This window comes from Rousettus aegyptiacus, unplaced genomic scaffold, assembly GCF_014176215.1.
Source record: "Rousettus aegyptiacus isolate mRouAeg1 unplaced genomic scaffold, mRouAeg1.p scaffold_m13_p_4, whole genome shotgun sequence".
NCBI classification, from domain to species: domain Eukaryota; kingdom Metazoa; phylum Chordata; class Mammalia; order Chiroptera; family Pteropodidae; genus Rousettus; species Rousettus aegyptiacus.
In genome coordinates, this window is record NW_023416307.1 from 133,991,952 (window position 1) to 134,009,454 (window position 17,503).

The following is a 17,503-nucleotide window of genomic DNA, read 5'->3' on the forward strand; positions in this document are numbered from 1 at the left end:
CAAAAGTCTCTCCCAGTAAATGTCTTAAAACTTTCATTTCTATCTTGGCATCAGCTACCTAGAGGACCTGAACTGCCACATCCACTCTTTTCATATTTGTAGTAATAATATCAGTTAAAATAAAAAATAAAAAAGAATTAGCCCTCCTGTACAAACTAATCCCTCTACTAGCCTTTATTCCAAATCTGTCTTATCTTTTCATATATCTTAAGTTTAACTATTTTAAGTTGATCTCTCCTATATCATCCACCTTTCTCTCTCTCCCTCCTTGCCCTTTCTCATCAATGAGAAAAATTTTGTCTCCTAAATTAAGAACATCTCTTACTATAACTGATCTCCTAGTCTTGAGAGATGAGATCCATATATTCAACCATCTCCCAAATATTTTTAATCATCAAGATGCCCAGACAGAAGACAATCTATTCACCTTCAAACTGTTCCTCTTATACTCTCTAAGAAATAACACCACCAACCAATCATTTACCCAAGCCAGATATCTGCATTTTCTTCTTGATCCTCTTATATCCTATCAACTGCAAAATCCAGTTAATTCTGCCTTCTAAATTAGTCTCTTCTTTACTTTATTCATGACTCTAACTTAATTTAGTGTCTCAATTTCTCCTCTGACCTGCTTGTATTAGACTCCTAAACTGGTATCCTTACTCTTGAGCTCTCCCTTCAATTCACTTATGTGCTTTAAATATCACTTAAATGCTCTTTCTAAATTTAAATCTGATCACACCACTCCTTAGCTTAAATTCCTTCAATAGGTCACACAACGCCTGGCACTTCAATCTGAGACTTTTCTACCCCATCTGTCTTCCTTCCTCTTCTATTTTTTCCTTCAAGAAAAAGAGCCCAAACTCTTAGCACAATCCACAAAATTCTTCAAAAATCTAAATTTTTTATCTGCAGTCTCAGGTCTCTCTATTGCCCGACGTGGAAACCCAAACTACTTGTAGTTCCTCAAATACACTTTAGGTTTGCAGTCATTTCTGCAATATTTCCCTCTGCCTAGGGCGTCTTTCTTCAACATTCCTCACATACTGCTCAGGCTGCACCTTCTCTGGAAGTCTCCTTAGAACCACCCTCCAGTCCCCACTCCAAGCTGGTTTAAGTACCTGTTTGGGGGAGGGGGGGGGGTTCCACTAACTGCCATGCATGACTCTCTACTATTATTCATCATGTTATATGTTAATTTTTTAACTGCTATTCTCTCCCCTATAAACTTCAAGCGTCTAAGAAAAATATCATATTTTAATTTTATTGATCCAACACCTAGAATACTGTTTGCTATAGTAGGTAGCTTTGTGGAAAGAAGTTAAAAGGCACGGGGGCGAGGTTGGGGGGAGGGACGGGTAGAGGAGGAAGGATGAAATGAAAGACTTAGTATCTCAATAAATTTGTAAGGTAATTTACAAAATAAATGTAACTCATACTTGCTGGTTCTCACCCAGAACTCTTTTTCTAGGTGTGTCTGTAAGGGTATCTCCAAAAGAGATTAACACTGAAATCACTGAAGGAAAAAAGATCCCCTCCACAATGGAGGTCAGCATCATCCAATACATTGAAGACCTGAATAGAAAAGGTGAAGGAAGGGCAAATTCTCTCCCTTATCTTGAAGCTGAAATAATCTGTTTCTCTGGAGAACTTTAAAGCGACCCACAATGCAGGATACTAGGCCCCTATAAATCATCCGCCAGGACATTTCTGGAAGTCGTCCTTAAGTATCTCACAGGTGTTCACGGGTAAGACCAGTTAGCGGTCACCTACCACAACACGTCTATCATTTCGGGCCTCTTTATGTCTCTCCACGTGGTATTTGAGGTCTGCTGATTCCATTTCCTCCGAAACAGACGTGAGTGGGCCTCATCTGTTCCTTTCATCGAGGTACTTGCCTCTGCTCTGCCGTCACTGATAAGGCACCACTGCACCTTCTCCAGCATCCCCTGCTCTCACTCAGACCTGCTTCAGCTCTGCTCTAATTACTGCTTTGTCAAGTAGCACTGCTGTCACACATGGTGCCCCATGCCTTTCTAAAACTGCCAGCACAGTTCAATCTATAAAAGGCCAGTTACTCAATGGATTGTGGCAAAGAAAGAAAAAAGAATACCTTTCTACTGATCTCCCAGTTTGGAGTGTCCAGGGGCAATGCTGCTTATCCCCAAGCATCTGACATTATTTTTCTTCATTCTCCTGTTCTTTGTAAAATTTTTTTTTTCTTACAGCCCACTTACCTTTCTAGCTCCACAAGTCTCTGATACAGGCCTAAGAGATCTCGTCCAGAAAACAAAACAAATCCCAGAGTAAATTATCAAATGCTGTTTCTCTAACAACTGGGACTCTGGCTTTTTTATTCTTTATTTTTCTTAGAAAAAAAATTCACTTTTGTTCCTATGCATCAATGACTACAGACATGCCAGCCCTGCTGGTCACCATATCCCAGCTACAGCTGAACCCCTGCCAAACCCTAGTGAGGGTCACACTGGGAATATGTTACCCAGAAAGAATCTTAAACACTAAAACAAAAAATAAAACCATTTAAACATGGAATAACTTTTCTTGTGCCATGTTTCTTATACTTAATATACTTCATTAAAATCCTTACTTTAAAGTTTCCGAATTATATATGCCACTTAGAGCAGCTTTTCTATTCACACATAAAAGCCTTCCTTTTGGGATATTTCATAAATTAACATTTTTTTCCTGAATTTCAGAGTAATTAAGCCAAGAGTGTCATACCACCTCCCCAAAACACTTTCAAGCAGTAGGAAATTTTCCATCCCTGTCAGCATTCCAAAAGCCACATCCAGACAAATAGCAACATTTGAAAGGTATGGCCAGAGAAAATGCAGCCAGTGATCCACCTGGCCGGGAATTACCAGAAGATTTACCCCTACGAGGAAAAAGTTCATTCGTTATGGCATGAGAACACAATTAAAGAACAATACCTCTTCTTGCAAGTTCTGTACTCAATTAGGAATTTACTTTAGAGGGTAATACATATCAACAAAGTATGAATGTAAATAAGACAAAGAATGAACTAGAGGAAAAAACAACAATGCAGACACTCTGAAAATACAAGTAAATTTTAAACAAAATGTGCAATGAATACCAACATTACTGGTAATTCAATTTCATTCAAAAATTGATATATTTTTAGAAATTAAATACCTGGCTTTATAAATATGATAAATAAGCAAATACTTTAGGTGAATATATTTTTCCCCATCAAGTACTTTATGAAAAATTTTCTTCAAACCTCCATTGTTAATAAATTCCAAAGTGTTTAGTCACTAAAGATAGAAGTCTTTATTTTTCCTCATTTATTGTGATACATTTAGCCATCTCATAAATTGTGTATTTGTTGGATTTCAACAAACTATCCTCCTAGAATTTTCATATTTTAGTGAAGAAAAAGGAAACACAAATATAGGTGTTTATAACTGCATGACTTTAAAATTGATCTTTACAACAAGTATTTCCCAAGCATTAAAAAACAAAAAATACTTGAGGGAAGGAGGAAAAAGAGGCTTTAACAGAACGAAAGAAATAAAAATGGACAAGGACTAAGGCAATATGGTAGAGTTTTCAGGTAATTTTAAGCACTGGATAATCTTAATCTAGAAAGAAGGTCTCAATTCAGTTAGAAATATATATATTTTTTAAAATAGCACACTATACCTTAGAGAATCTGGATAGTGGGTTTTTTTTTTGAAACAAGTGACAACAGAAAAAAATACCCTCTCCTTATGTTGCATTTATTCAATTTGGGGACTCCTACTGCAAGTGGTCCTTGAGACAATATCAAAAATATTTCTAAAACAAAATGGATAAATATAACCATTTATTTAAAATTCAGGCAGTTTTTCAAAACTCTATTTCTACGCAGAGTGTCCAATTATCTACAAGATATATACAGGCTGCAATGTGAGCTATTATGATTGATTTTTTTAAACAAAAATACGAGCATATATATACACATAATGAATCTTATCTCCCTTCAAAGTATCCATTTTGGTCAGCTATATATCAATTCCTCAGAAGAAAATTCAAAAAGAGGTATTTCTAAAATGCTTTGATTAATGGATTATGTATACATCTTCCCAAAGGGACTACTTCAAAGGAAATAACACACATTTGAATAAACAGGCTCTGATATATTTGTTAAAAAATTCACCTCACTAATTTATAGCCACATATAATATAGAAAACAAAGTATAAAAGATGTAAAGTTCTCTGAACAATAAATTTTCATATGAAATTTACACATTCAAAATAAATCTTGTTTTGCCACCCAATATTAAGAAAATGGAAAGTGATAACAGATAGAAAGGTAAGTACTGTAAAGGCAAATAAGGATGAAAGCCCATTATATTCACTACCTTTTGAGAATTAAATGACTATTGGTGGGGTGAACCTTCAAATCTCCAGGAAACAGTCTATTACAAACAGCAACAAATTCACTGAGAGCAGTTTTTAAAGTCTGCACAGATATATTTCTTATATTTTTACAAAGCTTTACTTCATCTTTTACTTTTAGTTGTAGTATATGCTGAAGTGATTCCAACTAATAACAATTCATCAAAAAAAATGCAACTCATCTTGAAATAACACTAGTTCTAGAAAAGCAAACTACTGTCAATTACATTTTAGCATTTAAAGGGCAGTAATTTTTACTCTAATCCATGAAGTGTTTCAAAATAGGTATAATTAAAAACTAACTTGTAACTTGTAATTACTGTATTTATGCATCTATAGAAACATCCACGCACTTTAAATTTATATATTTTCTTCAATTCATCTTAATCTAAAAACTCTTCCCAAAGTAGTTTTTATTTTAAAAAATTAATACAAGGCATGTAATTTTACCATTTATGTTTATTTGTTATGAAAATGCTACAAAACAAATACTTTGACCACAAACTCTGGGTGTTCAATGCCTTCCATCAAATCACTGCAATTAATATGAAATTCTAAATACAGAATATAATGCCACATAAATAGTATAACAGCCAAGTCCTGTCTAAGAAGCCATATGTTTTTTCCCATTGTTCAAAAAAAGGAGATGACTTCCCGTCACTTATGTTTCTGATTAGCAAGGTGATTTATGCCACAATCACTAAAAATGCCAGCAAGTGAATGAGAAAATGCATAGTGACTGCACCAGATGTGCACAATAAACAGGAATCCCATTGTAATCTCTGGTACTTAGTTTATATGAAGGTAATGTAGGAAACACTCTTGGATATGGCAAAGTCACTCTTTTTTTACATTTGACTATAAATGATATGAAATAAATTGTGTGTTTTATACTTTATGGCATGCATACATTGATAAATTAGGTACCGTTTTGTATCCCAACTTATCTACAAGACAAACCTGGCTAAGATCATGGGGATTAATTGCTTCAGAAGTGTGAAATGCAGCTTTTCCATTCTTTTCTGCACACTCAGTGAAGAAACAATGATTAATCACTGTTTAACTATTCTCTTGAGGATCTATAAGATTGCCAAAGCAGGACTTATCCTCATAAATCCAAAAAATACAGGTTTAGATTTGTTGCCAACAACTGAAAGAACATGAACTTAAATCCATTTGTTATCAGATTAAAATAATGTCAGGGTTTTAGAACCCCACTGGTACACAATTCCCTTTTAATCAGTGACTTCAATAGGAAATTAGATTAACACATAAAATATAATGAAAGCAAATGTATTTTACAAAAGTAAGAATAAAAGTATTTTTTAAAAATTATAAAACATACAACCTAATAAAGTCGAACAACATACTACTGAACTTGAGCTGATAACCTTCCTTAGCTACATAGATACTTCAATTCCTCCGTGCTATTTATAAAAATTAAAATATATGCTATCAGATGAAAAACATTTTCAAATGGTTATTTCATGTGGAAAATGGCTACTTATTCCAAGAAATTTTATTCCAGACAGCTACAGCTGAATGACAATTATGTGGATAAAATTATTTAGTTCCAATAGCACTAACATATATATATTTATGTCTTTATAAGACTGAAAATGTAAAACTCCAAACTTTAAGCCTATACTATAAATGATCCAAAAATATGTAACATTTTGAACAGAAGCACATAAGAAGAGAGGTTTCAAATATATTCCAAGTAATTAGGCTTTCAAAATATCTTCAGCCAATATTCACTACATACTGAAGAAATTAAGTAACTCTTAAGTGGAGGTAAAATTATTGTTCATATCATTTATAAAACTTTGAATCTATACTCTGTCTCAATAATAAACCTTATTCTGTCTCAATAATAAAAATATTAGTATTGTCATGGTCAAATCATTATGAGTTGAAGATTTTTAAAATCTCCTTTAAATGGGTCAGTTATTCATAAACTACAAAGTAAAACTTCAAATTTCTATATAAAATAGAAATACAGTCGCCTCTCAATTAAAAAAGAATTAATTTTGTATTTGTCAGATTATGTGTTCATATAAATTCTCCCTTCCAATTCATGATGCTTCTTTCAAGTGTATTAGGTACTACAAAAGACTAGCAGAACTACAAGGGAGAGGAGGTGAAACTGTTGGTCAAGTTCACTGTTCATTAAAGCATTGTAAAAGTGAGGAAGAGGAGAAGGTGAAATAGATTCTGTATTTTCCACATTTCATTTCTATCTAGAGAGTTGGCTGTTTCTCCATTATCAAAAAGTAAGAGTTATGTGTAGTTTGCATACATTATAAACCTTAAAGAATTCGCAACAAACTTAGCAAAAAAACTGATTCTCTTTACATCATCCATTTTAAAAAGAAAAACATCTTGAAATGACATATTTATTTAAGCGTTAGCAGAGTACCTACCATAAACAGTTAATAAAGATTCATTTTGGATCAAATAGATTACTTCAGATGGATTCTAAACTAGAGGCTGATGACATTTTAGTCTATAGAAAGAGAATTATCCTTTCGCCTTCTCCCCACATTGCCAAACATTTTCTCCACTTAAAATTTTTCAATTCAATGAAAAATATTTAGCAAGAACCATCCTTATGTACTACTCAAAATATACCACTAGCATTAAAACCCTACAGAGATAATAATTTGTCTTATTTAACTTGGAAAAACTATTAAGATGGGATTGAAGGTTCAAGATGGACACTGACATTAACTTGCAGAAGGAACACAGTGTGCCGGAATGAGATAGTGGAATTTTGCAGTAAGATTTTTGTAAACAAGCTTGTGCTTATAATGAGAAAGTCACTGCGAATGGTTTAAGTCAGTAATCTAAACACAAAAACCAAGTCTCAGATGACAAAATGGCCACCTACTGGAGAAATGCATAAGTAAAGCTCAGGAAAGGAGGCGAAGTAAATGATGTTAAATAATAAAGGTACTTAACAGGGAATCAGCTAAGAAGATGTTGAAGGAGTAACCTGTGACACATAAACTACTCACCTATGAAAAGAATTCCCTGAAGAACCTTCTCAGAGTTAGACAATGAAATACTACACAGCCTTGCCACAAAGGATAGGTGTATTTCACACACGAGACTGTGATATGGGTACCAAAAGAAAACGAGAAAGAACTTTTATCCTTGCTTAAAGGGGAACACAATAAGCCAGAACCTGAATTTAGAGGGAATTGAAATAAAGTTATAAAACATACAAGTAATCTTATTTCTAACTATTACTTCCATAACACTAAGTACACCCAAAGGCAGAGTACTGAATGAACTGACTCTCAGTAAATGTTCCCTACATGGACAAGTGAACGTATGGATGTATAAAAATAATCACTCAAAATGTTTTCCAGCTCAGTGACCAAGAAACTTGTGTCAGATTTTAAGGAAAGGTAGTCTATGAAGAATACAAATTATTTAAAGCTCAAAGGTGCCCCACTAGAGGTACTATGGGGAATCAGAAGTACAAGGCTGCTCAGTTTTTTGGTCTTATAATTTCTCTTGCCGCATCCATTATCCTTCCTAACTTAAGCTCCACAATATTGAAGCAGAACAAACAAGGTGCTTGAATCATGTTGCAAGACACCGTGAGCAGTATCTACAGCCAGAGCAAGAGTTACATTACTGTAGAGAGCTGGGAATTTGAGCAAAGGATGAGTAGCAAGATCAACATTCTTACAACTTAGAAACACATGAGTGTGATCCCAGAGATGACATTATATCAGGAAGAAAATGCTAGAACTCTAATGCTATTATTACCATATTCCATATTCATGGACTATGCTCCCAAGCTGAGGTGACTAGGAGAAAAATGAGTCATAAGGAACACAACAGCCCCGTGGCACTTGTAGCTTTTTACATTTATGATTCTACCCTGTTCGAGCAATCCAGGACATCAAGTAATTTATCATTTTTCCATTACATGAATTTGAACAATAAGCTCTAAGGTTGGTGGGAGACAGAAGTTAATAGCTCTGCTTCTAATCTTAATGTAGTTTGGTAGTTCTCTAGAACATACTACAGAAATATTTTACACACTTGAGGTTTTTCAAAAACTTCAAGAGGCATATCATTAATAAATGCCTATTGTATATCTTCAATCTACTAACAGAATTTTTTTTTTTTAAATACAAAATTCCTAGACTGGAAACCACCGGTAATCTTTACTGCTAAAACAAAAACCACAAAGGGGTGAACAGAATAGGACAAGCCTAAAGAAGTGGGAAGCTTGTCCACAACCAAACTCCTGGCTTTCTCCCCTAAATGTATCCCTTGTATAATCTTCCCCTTCTTCACTAACTGAAACTCTATCTTTACTGTTATTTAGACCAAAAACATTATTGGAGTCATTCTTGACTCCTCTTTCTCTTATAACTCAAATCTAATCCATTGGCAAATCCTATTCAAACCACAATGATCTCTCACCTCTAACCTTCTACACGGTCCTTCTGCTTCTGTCTATGTTACTTTAAAATCACTTCTCAACCTAGCAGATTATAATTCTTTTACACTATAAATCAGATGATAATAGTCGCCAAAGGCTCCCCATCTCACTTGGAATAAAAGCCAAATAAATACACATCTTTAAAAGACCTAAATTCCTGGTTACCTCTACTCTCTCCACTCACTTTGCTGCAGCAATATTACCCTCTGTGCTGTTCCTTGACCACATGAAATGTTCCTACTTTAGGGCCTTTGGACTTCTTGCTCCTCTGCTTGAGATGCTCACTCCCTCACCTCTCTCAGCGCTTTACTAAAATGTTACCTTCTCAGTGAAGCTGACTCTGATCACCCTATTTAAAACTTACATCTCTCTCTCTGTACTCTGAACTCTCTATCCTTCATGCCTCTCTTTATCTTCCTTCATAGCACAACTACCTAACCGACCAAAGCTTTTACTTATCGTGCTTCTTGTCAACCTCTCTATTGTAAAATGCAAGCTCAACCAAGTTAAAAATTTTTCTCTATTTTGTTTACACTTTGATATCTCCTAGAACACTCTTCAGTAAGACCAGCTTCAAATTTCTCAGGAGGAATGATGGATGGTAGAAAAAAAATGAGAAAAGACTCCAAAGTTTTCAGGAAATTTCATTTAAATTTAGAATTATATACCTATATAACAAAAACCACAAAAAGGGCGGGAAAAATAGGTAAATTATCAATCAAATGTGAGAATAGAAAAACATTGTCTAATATGCACAACTCAGAAAATTCACCTATTATCATTTAACATTCTGAAAATTTATTTAAAGAAATCTAAGAATAAAAATGACAATGGGATACAAAAAACATTGGAATACAGTAAAAAGAAATATGAGAATGATACTTCAGCAAAAGGCCAAGAAAGCTCTGGCCCATTTTAAAATAAAAAGTCCAAGTTAAGTGAGATACTTCCTCAAAATGAGCAAAATAACCTTACAAAAATGTTATTTTATGATTTAGGAGCCTGGAAGTACAATTGTGTGCTATCCATAAAAATAGGGACATAGATTGCCTATAAGCATTAAGCAAAAAGAATAGTAATCTAAAACTCCGGTGAAAACAAAAAACAATACACACACACACAAAAAAAAAACATGGTTGAAATATGAAACAAAACATAGTATGATTTCAAGAAAATGAAGAAGAAAAGTAAGAAATCTTTTCTTTGGGAAAATAATGTCCACTGGTCAGTCAGTTCTGGAAGGAAAAGAGAATTAGGTGATACTCTGAATTAATGTATAATCATTATATAAGAAATATGGGATATAATTACTTCTCTATGATGTTACTTAGCTGAAAGACATTCATCGTTTCCATAAGACATTCTGATTATCGAAAAAAAATGTTAGCAAGATATGGAGAAACTGGAATCCTCATGTATTGCTGACGGGAGTATAAAATGCTGCAGCCCTGTGGGAAAGAATTTGGTGTTTCCTCAAAAAGTTAAACAAAAAATTACAATATAACCCAGCGATTTTATTCCTAGGTATATAACTAGAAGAACTTAAAATGAGTACTCAAATAAGCACATGTACACACAAATTCATAGAAGCACTATTCACAATAGCTAAAAGGTGGAAGCAAACTGTGTATTTATATTTACATATACAATGTAATACTATTCAGCAATGAAAAGGAGTGAAGTACCGATACATGCTATAACATGGATGAACCTTAAAAACATTATGAGAAGTGAAAGAAGCCAGACATAAAAGAAGTCACACACTATATGGTTCCATTTAAATGAATATTCAGAACAGATAAATCCATAGAGACAGAATGCACTTTGATGAATTCCAGAGACTGGGAGGAGAGCAGAATAAGGAGAAACTACTTAAAGTGTAAAATGTGAAACTAGAGACAGGTGGTGGTTGCACAGCATTGTTAATGTACTAAATGCTACTGAACTGTTCACTTCATTTTATGTTATATAAATTTCACCTCCATAAATTATTTTGAAATAAAAACATTCTGCTTTTAGATCAGCCATTTCCTATTTTATTTCCAGAGTATTTAAAGATTTCTATAATCTTTAACATTGAAAGGCTCTTAGAAAATATTTATGGTTTTGGAAAAACATTTATCTGAGAGTCACTAATCATTTAGGCTACATTTCAATTTTTGTCCCCTCTGTTAAATTTAAGTAAACTTTTAAAAAATAAGTTATATTTTTTTTAAATGTCACATCAGGTCATCTCTATATGATAAGATTAAGGAATTTTTTGTTTCTTTTTATATTTTTTATTTTGTTCTTCTCTAATGAGGTGTATAACTGACCTCAATATAATGTGATAAAATTGTAACATATCTAATGTGTACATTATGATGATTTGATTTATGTATAAATTGTGAAATGATTCCCACCATCCAGTTAATTAACACAACCATCACTACACATATGTATCTTTTTTCTGTTTTTGATGAAGATATTCAGATTCTACTCTTAGCAAATTTCAATTCTATAATAATGTCATCAACCATAGTCACCATATTATATATTACATTTTCACACCCTATTCATCTTATAGCTGAAAGTTTGTAACATTTTGCCTACCTCGCCATATATTTCATATATCCTCCCGCCCCCAGCTCATGGCAATTATTTTCCACTCTCTGTTTCTATGAGCTTGACTCTGTTTTTCTCTTTTACAATGAATTCTCTGTGTAAGTGATAATGCAGTATTTCTCTTTCTCTGTCTGGCTTAATGTTCTCAAAGTCCATCCATGTTGTCACAAATGGCAAAAATTCCTTTTTTCTCATATATGAATAATATTCCATTGTATATATATTATGTATCTTCTTTATCCATTCAATCACTGATGGACACTTAGGTTGCTTCCATATCTTGGCTATTGTGAATAATACTGTAATAAACATGGGAGTTCAGACGTATCTTTTTGATATCCAGTTTTCATTTTCTTTGTAATATATACCTAGAAGTAGAATTACTGGGTTATATAGTAGTTCTATTTTTAATTTCTAGCAGAACCTCATACTGCCTTCCGTAGTGGCTATGCCAATTTACATTCCAAGAGTACATAAGGGTTCCCTTTTCTCCATATCTTCGCAAACACTTGTTAACTTGTCTTTTTGATGAAAAATATTATGACAGGTGGGAGGAGATTCCTCATAGTCATTTTGAGTTGCACTTCCCCAATGATTAGTGATGGTGAGTACCTTTTTATATATGTTGGCTATCTGTACTTCTTTAAAAAAAATGTCTATTCAGTTCCTCTGCCCATTTTTTTTTTTTTTATTCAGACTGGGTTTTTTTTTTTCCTATTAAGTTATATGATTTTCCATATATTTTGAGTATTGCCTCTTATTAGATGTGATATTCAAATGTTAATGAGTTTGAGCATTCTTATCTTATTTCTGATCTTAGAAAAAAAACTTTCAGCTTTTCACCACTGAGTATAATGTGAGCTATGGGCTTGTCATATACAGCCTTTATTATTTTGAGGTACATTCCCTCTATTTCCAGTTTGGTGAGAGTTTATATCATAAGTGGGTGTTTTTTGTCAACAGATGCTTTTTCTATATCTATTGAGATGACAGGATTTTTGTCCTTCAGTTCAGTTTGTTGAGGGTTTTTACAGCTGTGTTCATCAGAAATATTGGTCTGTAGTTTTGTTCTCTTGTAGCATCCTTATCTGGTTTTGGTATCAGGGCAACACTGGCTTCATAAAATGGTTCTGGAAATGTTCCCTCCTCTTCTATTTTTTTTGGAAGAGTTTGAGAAGAATTAGCATTAATTCTACTTTAAATGTTTAATAGAATTCACCAGTGAAGCATGTGGTCTTGTACTTTTGTTGGGAGAGCTTTGATTACTGAGTTTTGATTACTCCTTACTAGTAATTGGTCTGTTCGGATTTTCTGCTCCTTCACGATTCAGTCTGGGTACACTGCGTATTTCTAGAACTTTATCCATTTCTTCTAGGTTGTCCAATTTGTTGGTATAACTGTTCATAGTAGTCTCATGATCCTTTGTATTTTTGTGGTGTCAGTTGTAATAGCTCCTCTTTCATTTCTAATTTTAAGTCCTGTATTTTTTCTTATGTGCTTAGCTAAAGGTTTGTCCATTCCATTTATTTTTAAAAAATAAACTTAGTTTTATTGACATTTTCTCTTGGTGTTTTAGTCTCTATTTTATCTATTTCCATGATTTTTGTTATTTCCTTTCTTCTATTAACTTTGTGCTTCATTCGTTCTTTTTTTTTCTCCTAGTTCCTTGAGGTATAAAGTTAGGTTGCTTATTTAAGCTTTTATTTTTCCTTAATGTAGGCGTTTGTCACTATGAACTTCCTTCCCTCCTAGAACTGCTTTGGCTGCATTGAACTAGAGATAATTTTTATCTTCCTTTATTTTTCTATATGCATTAAACTTTCTAAGACAACAAATTACTTTTATAATCAGAAAAAAAAATGCTTGCTATTTAATAAAAGGATAAAAATGTTAAATAAAATGGGAATAGGTAGAAAAGACCACTTTGGGAAAATATCTGCATTATTCTAAGATGATATAAAGGGCTTAAAAATGTTTTAAACCAAGAATGAGTTAAGGGCATCAGCATGCACACAATTTACACAGATAGAATGAACACAGAGAGAATAAAGAAATATGCACCTTACCATAAAGGGATGATTCTATTAAAGATTATCCCCTTTCAAATTCTGAGATCTGACTATATGCACCTATGTTTTTACTATAGAACCAAGTAACTGCTCTGATGTTTCCCAGCAGTCACCTAGTTCTTTTACCAAACCATCTGACAGCTTGTAGTGAATGGAGAGAGAAAAATGAGAAAAACAGAGGAAACAGGATAAAAAGCAGTTTGAGATAGAAAACAAACTGCCTTATTCCATTTACTTTTCCAACAAGTCAGTCATAAAACAATACAAATGACCTAAAGTATAGTTTTTGAAATTGCAAAAGTGAACCATGATTGGATAGGGAAATAAAAATAGCTGTAAGCACCAGTAAATATTAAATAAAATATACAAAAAATAGAATCGAGCACAGCACACATTCCAAGTAGTTAGTGTAAGAACTGTCTCAACTTTTGTTTATTTCATTTCTAAATTTATACCTGTGGAAAAGGGTTCATAAATGTTTATTTTATATCTTACTACAGGTTGTGATAAAAAAGAAAAAAAAATGTAAATGCTACCTGTCTGAGAGACCTTCAGCTCTTAAGTTCAATCATTCTAATTTTGCTACTCCTTTAACAAATTTAATGAATGTCCGAAGGCAGGGAGGTAGAAAGAAAAGGAGGTAAGGAGGAAGGGAGAGGAGAGCGGGAAGGAGGAAAGGGAAAGAGGATACAGAAAGTGTTCCCGAAGAGAAGTGCTCAAAATCTTCTGGTGGGAAACATTTTTAAAGCCCCGACTATGTTTCCGATAAAAGAGAAAGAAAATAATGAGGAAAAGGAAAAGACTGCAAGCTGGTGGATAGAGTATAGCAGGTGGAAAGCAACTGATCTGGGAACTCTAAGTAACTGTGTTAGTGGACAACATTAATCACTGAAGGAGCCTGGAATCTAAATCCAGTTGGAGTGTACACACACACACACACACCTAAACGTACACATACACATACATGCATACATATGTTTTATATATAAATCTATGGAACTCATTACTATAGTAAGGGCATTGTTATGAAATGAATGTTGTACTCTCCCCATCCTCAAACGCATATGTTGAAATCTTAATTCCCAATAAAGTGGTTTTAGCAGGGACGCCTCTGGGAGATGGAGCCCTCATGAACGACACTGATGCCCTTATAAGAGATCTCAAAGAGTTCTCTTACTCCTTCTACTGTGTGAAGACACAGTGAAAAGATGGAAGTGGGTCCTCATCAGAAAGAGAATCTGCTAGCACCTTGATCTTGGATTTCCTAGCCTCCAGAACTGTGTAAAATAAATTTCTGTTGTTTATACATCACCTAGTCCATGCAGGTATTGATAGTATTCAATTTTTAAATGTACATTTTGAATAAATATATCTTACCTTTCAGGAGAATTTTATTGATCCACAAATCTAACTGACACTTGAAAATGCATGCTCTTGTTATGAGTCAAAGATAACTTCAGGCTCAGTACAACAGAGTTCTCCCAGTATAAGCCTCAGTTGGCAAATAGGAAGTAAAGGGAAATCAAGAAATAAAATTCAGCTGAGTTCTTCAACAAAGCTGCAGGATAAACAGCAAACACCTAGAAAAATAAATAAATAAAATAGTTTCAAATATTTCTATCCCAGAAGGAACCTTAAATCAAAGGAGACAATGCAAAAGGCAGGTAGAAAAAATTTATGTCATAATATTTTAGGTTCTTAGGAGACAAATGTTAGCCTACTCATTAATCACTTTTTCCATTATCTATTTTAACTCCTAGAAGAGAATCATTTTATAATACCTATAATAAAAACCATCTTAATACCAAAAAGAACAAAAAAAATCCAAAATATCTCAATATAAAACAAATCACCTATTAGAACTTCATTTCATTAAAAATGACATAAAAATGTTCAAATAACAAATATATTATTCTAATATGTAGCAAAATATCAAGTATTAAAAGCACATAAAATTAAAAAAATGGAAATCTGAAGACAAATGTGAAAAAAATTCCATTGAAAATGGATTCCAAAGCAATAATAAAATGTTAAATTAGAAAACAGATGCATCAGTGTGACAAGTAAATATTATTTTTGAGTTAAAAATTAATTTCCATAGCCTTTTTGCCTAGAGAAAAAGAAAACTTTCTTATCACCTTTAATAATATACTTCTACAAATCATATCTGACATAGATATATCTCTACATTAAATATGCAAGAATGACAACTGAATTTCTTAAATAGCTACCCAACTTAAGAATCTCTTAATAATAATAAATTACTAAACATATTATTATCACTCTCCTCTAGATTCCATTCTGTATTAGTTTACTTTACTCCTCATACTTATTGGTGGCTCAGCATATATACAAAAGGACAACAGTAATTAGGTAATATAGTGTAAAACATAAACTGATCACATAGAACTGAAAAAGATAACATATAACTGAAACCTATGGAGAGTCAAAAGAAATTAATTACTGAAAACACATTTTAGCAACATATGCTATTAAAACCAAATAACAAGGTATGATTTCTAAAGAATAGGAATGAATGGGGCACTGATCTTTAGACAGATCTCCAAAAACTTTTTTGTGCTCTTATACTGAATACAATTCATGTTTTATTTGTTTAAGGAAATGCTTGATCACATTCTGATGTAGCATTTCCTTATTTTAACTTTCAATTTTACCTGAAAAAGTTACAAACAACGTGTTTCTAAATTACGTAATACACATATGAAAAATATCTAAATATTGTCAGCAACTCCTTAGACAGCAGCAATACAGTCACATGGCTAATCTGGGTGATTGAACTAATAATTGCTAAACCACTAAAATAAAGCATGTCTCTATTTCTCATCTTTTCCTTATAAAAATACAGACCATTTTTATTCTAGGGATGACTCTTTAAGAGTGAAAGACATTCAAATATCTTTCATCTATTCCAGCACATGTACATATGATGAATGTATGTTTATGTAACATAATATATATCGTCATACTAATATGTCAATACTACTAAGCGAATGATGGCTATTCCTTCAGAAAATATGACAGTAACCAAAAGAAAAAGTGACACTACAATCAGTGTCCTGAGTAGTTGTAATTTGTTTTGTTTGTAAATACACACTTTATATCCAGGTCAATTTTATATCTCTTACATTGCTAGGATTGTAATTTACTTCTTGTTCTGGCAGGATCTCACTGACATACCATCAGAGAAACCAAGGAGAGAGGGAAAGGACTACAGCCAGAATTAGGAAACTTGAAGACTACCTGTACAGAGACACTGTATGAAACAACTAGACTTTCTCAGCAATCCATGTGCAGAAGAAATGTTTACCATAGTCTCACTGAAAGGATATACCAGCTCTTTTTCTAGTTATTCTCCAAGGAATTGCATAAATACTGAGAAATCTAGAAATAGACATACACATGCACATATAAAAATTATTGTCAGTGTATAAGCTACTGCTGCCCTGGGACTGCAATAATTTATGTAACATCTGTTTTCATATTTTTCTAATTTTTTTCCTAATTAACATGCATATTTAACACATAAATGCTCAGACCACCTCTTTTTTTCTGCTGACTGTGCCTCTTTATTTTTGAAGTTGTGCACTCCTAAGGAGAATTCAGGATGGAAAGAAACCAAAATCTTATTGAAAGCATTAATTTTAAAATGCAAACAAAGTACTAAATCAATTTTCGAAAAAATACTAGCCTTTAGAGTTTTCACAAGAACATTTCAATCTGCCAACAATACTCATACAGTAAATTAAGATCCAAATACCAAAAAACAATATAAGAACATAATTCCAATATTATATTAATTGCCTTGATTTTTCTTTAACTTTTTATAAGAGTTGAGAAACTTATTATAACATCTATAATTTCTTGTCTTTATAAATGTTGGTAGTATTTAAAAATTTTTATGCCTCAGGCAACAAACATAAAT

At 33.0% G+C, this 17,503-nt stretch overlaps 1 protein-coding gene across 6 annotated transcripts in view; it reads right to left on the reverse strand.

Annotated features, from left to right (window-relative positions):
* Positions 1–17,503, reverse strand: part of TBC1D5 (TBC1 domain family member 5) — a 463,234-nt gene that overhangs the window by 342,221 nt on the left and 103,510 nt on the right. For all 6 annotated transcript variants that reach the window (XM_016129299.2, XM_016129292.2, XM_016129294.2 and 3 more), the window contains one exon: positions 14,938–15,140. The gene's annotated coding sequence lies outside the window, so the exon portion shown is untranslated. The remainder of the gene's footprint in view (positions 1–14,937; positions 15,141–17,503) is intronic.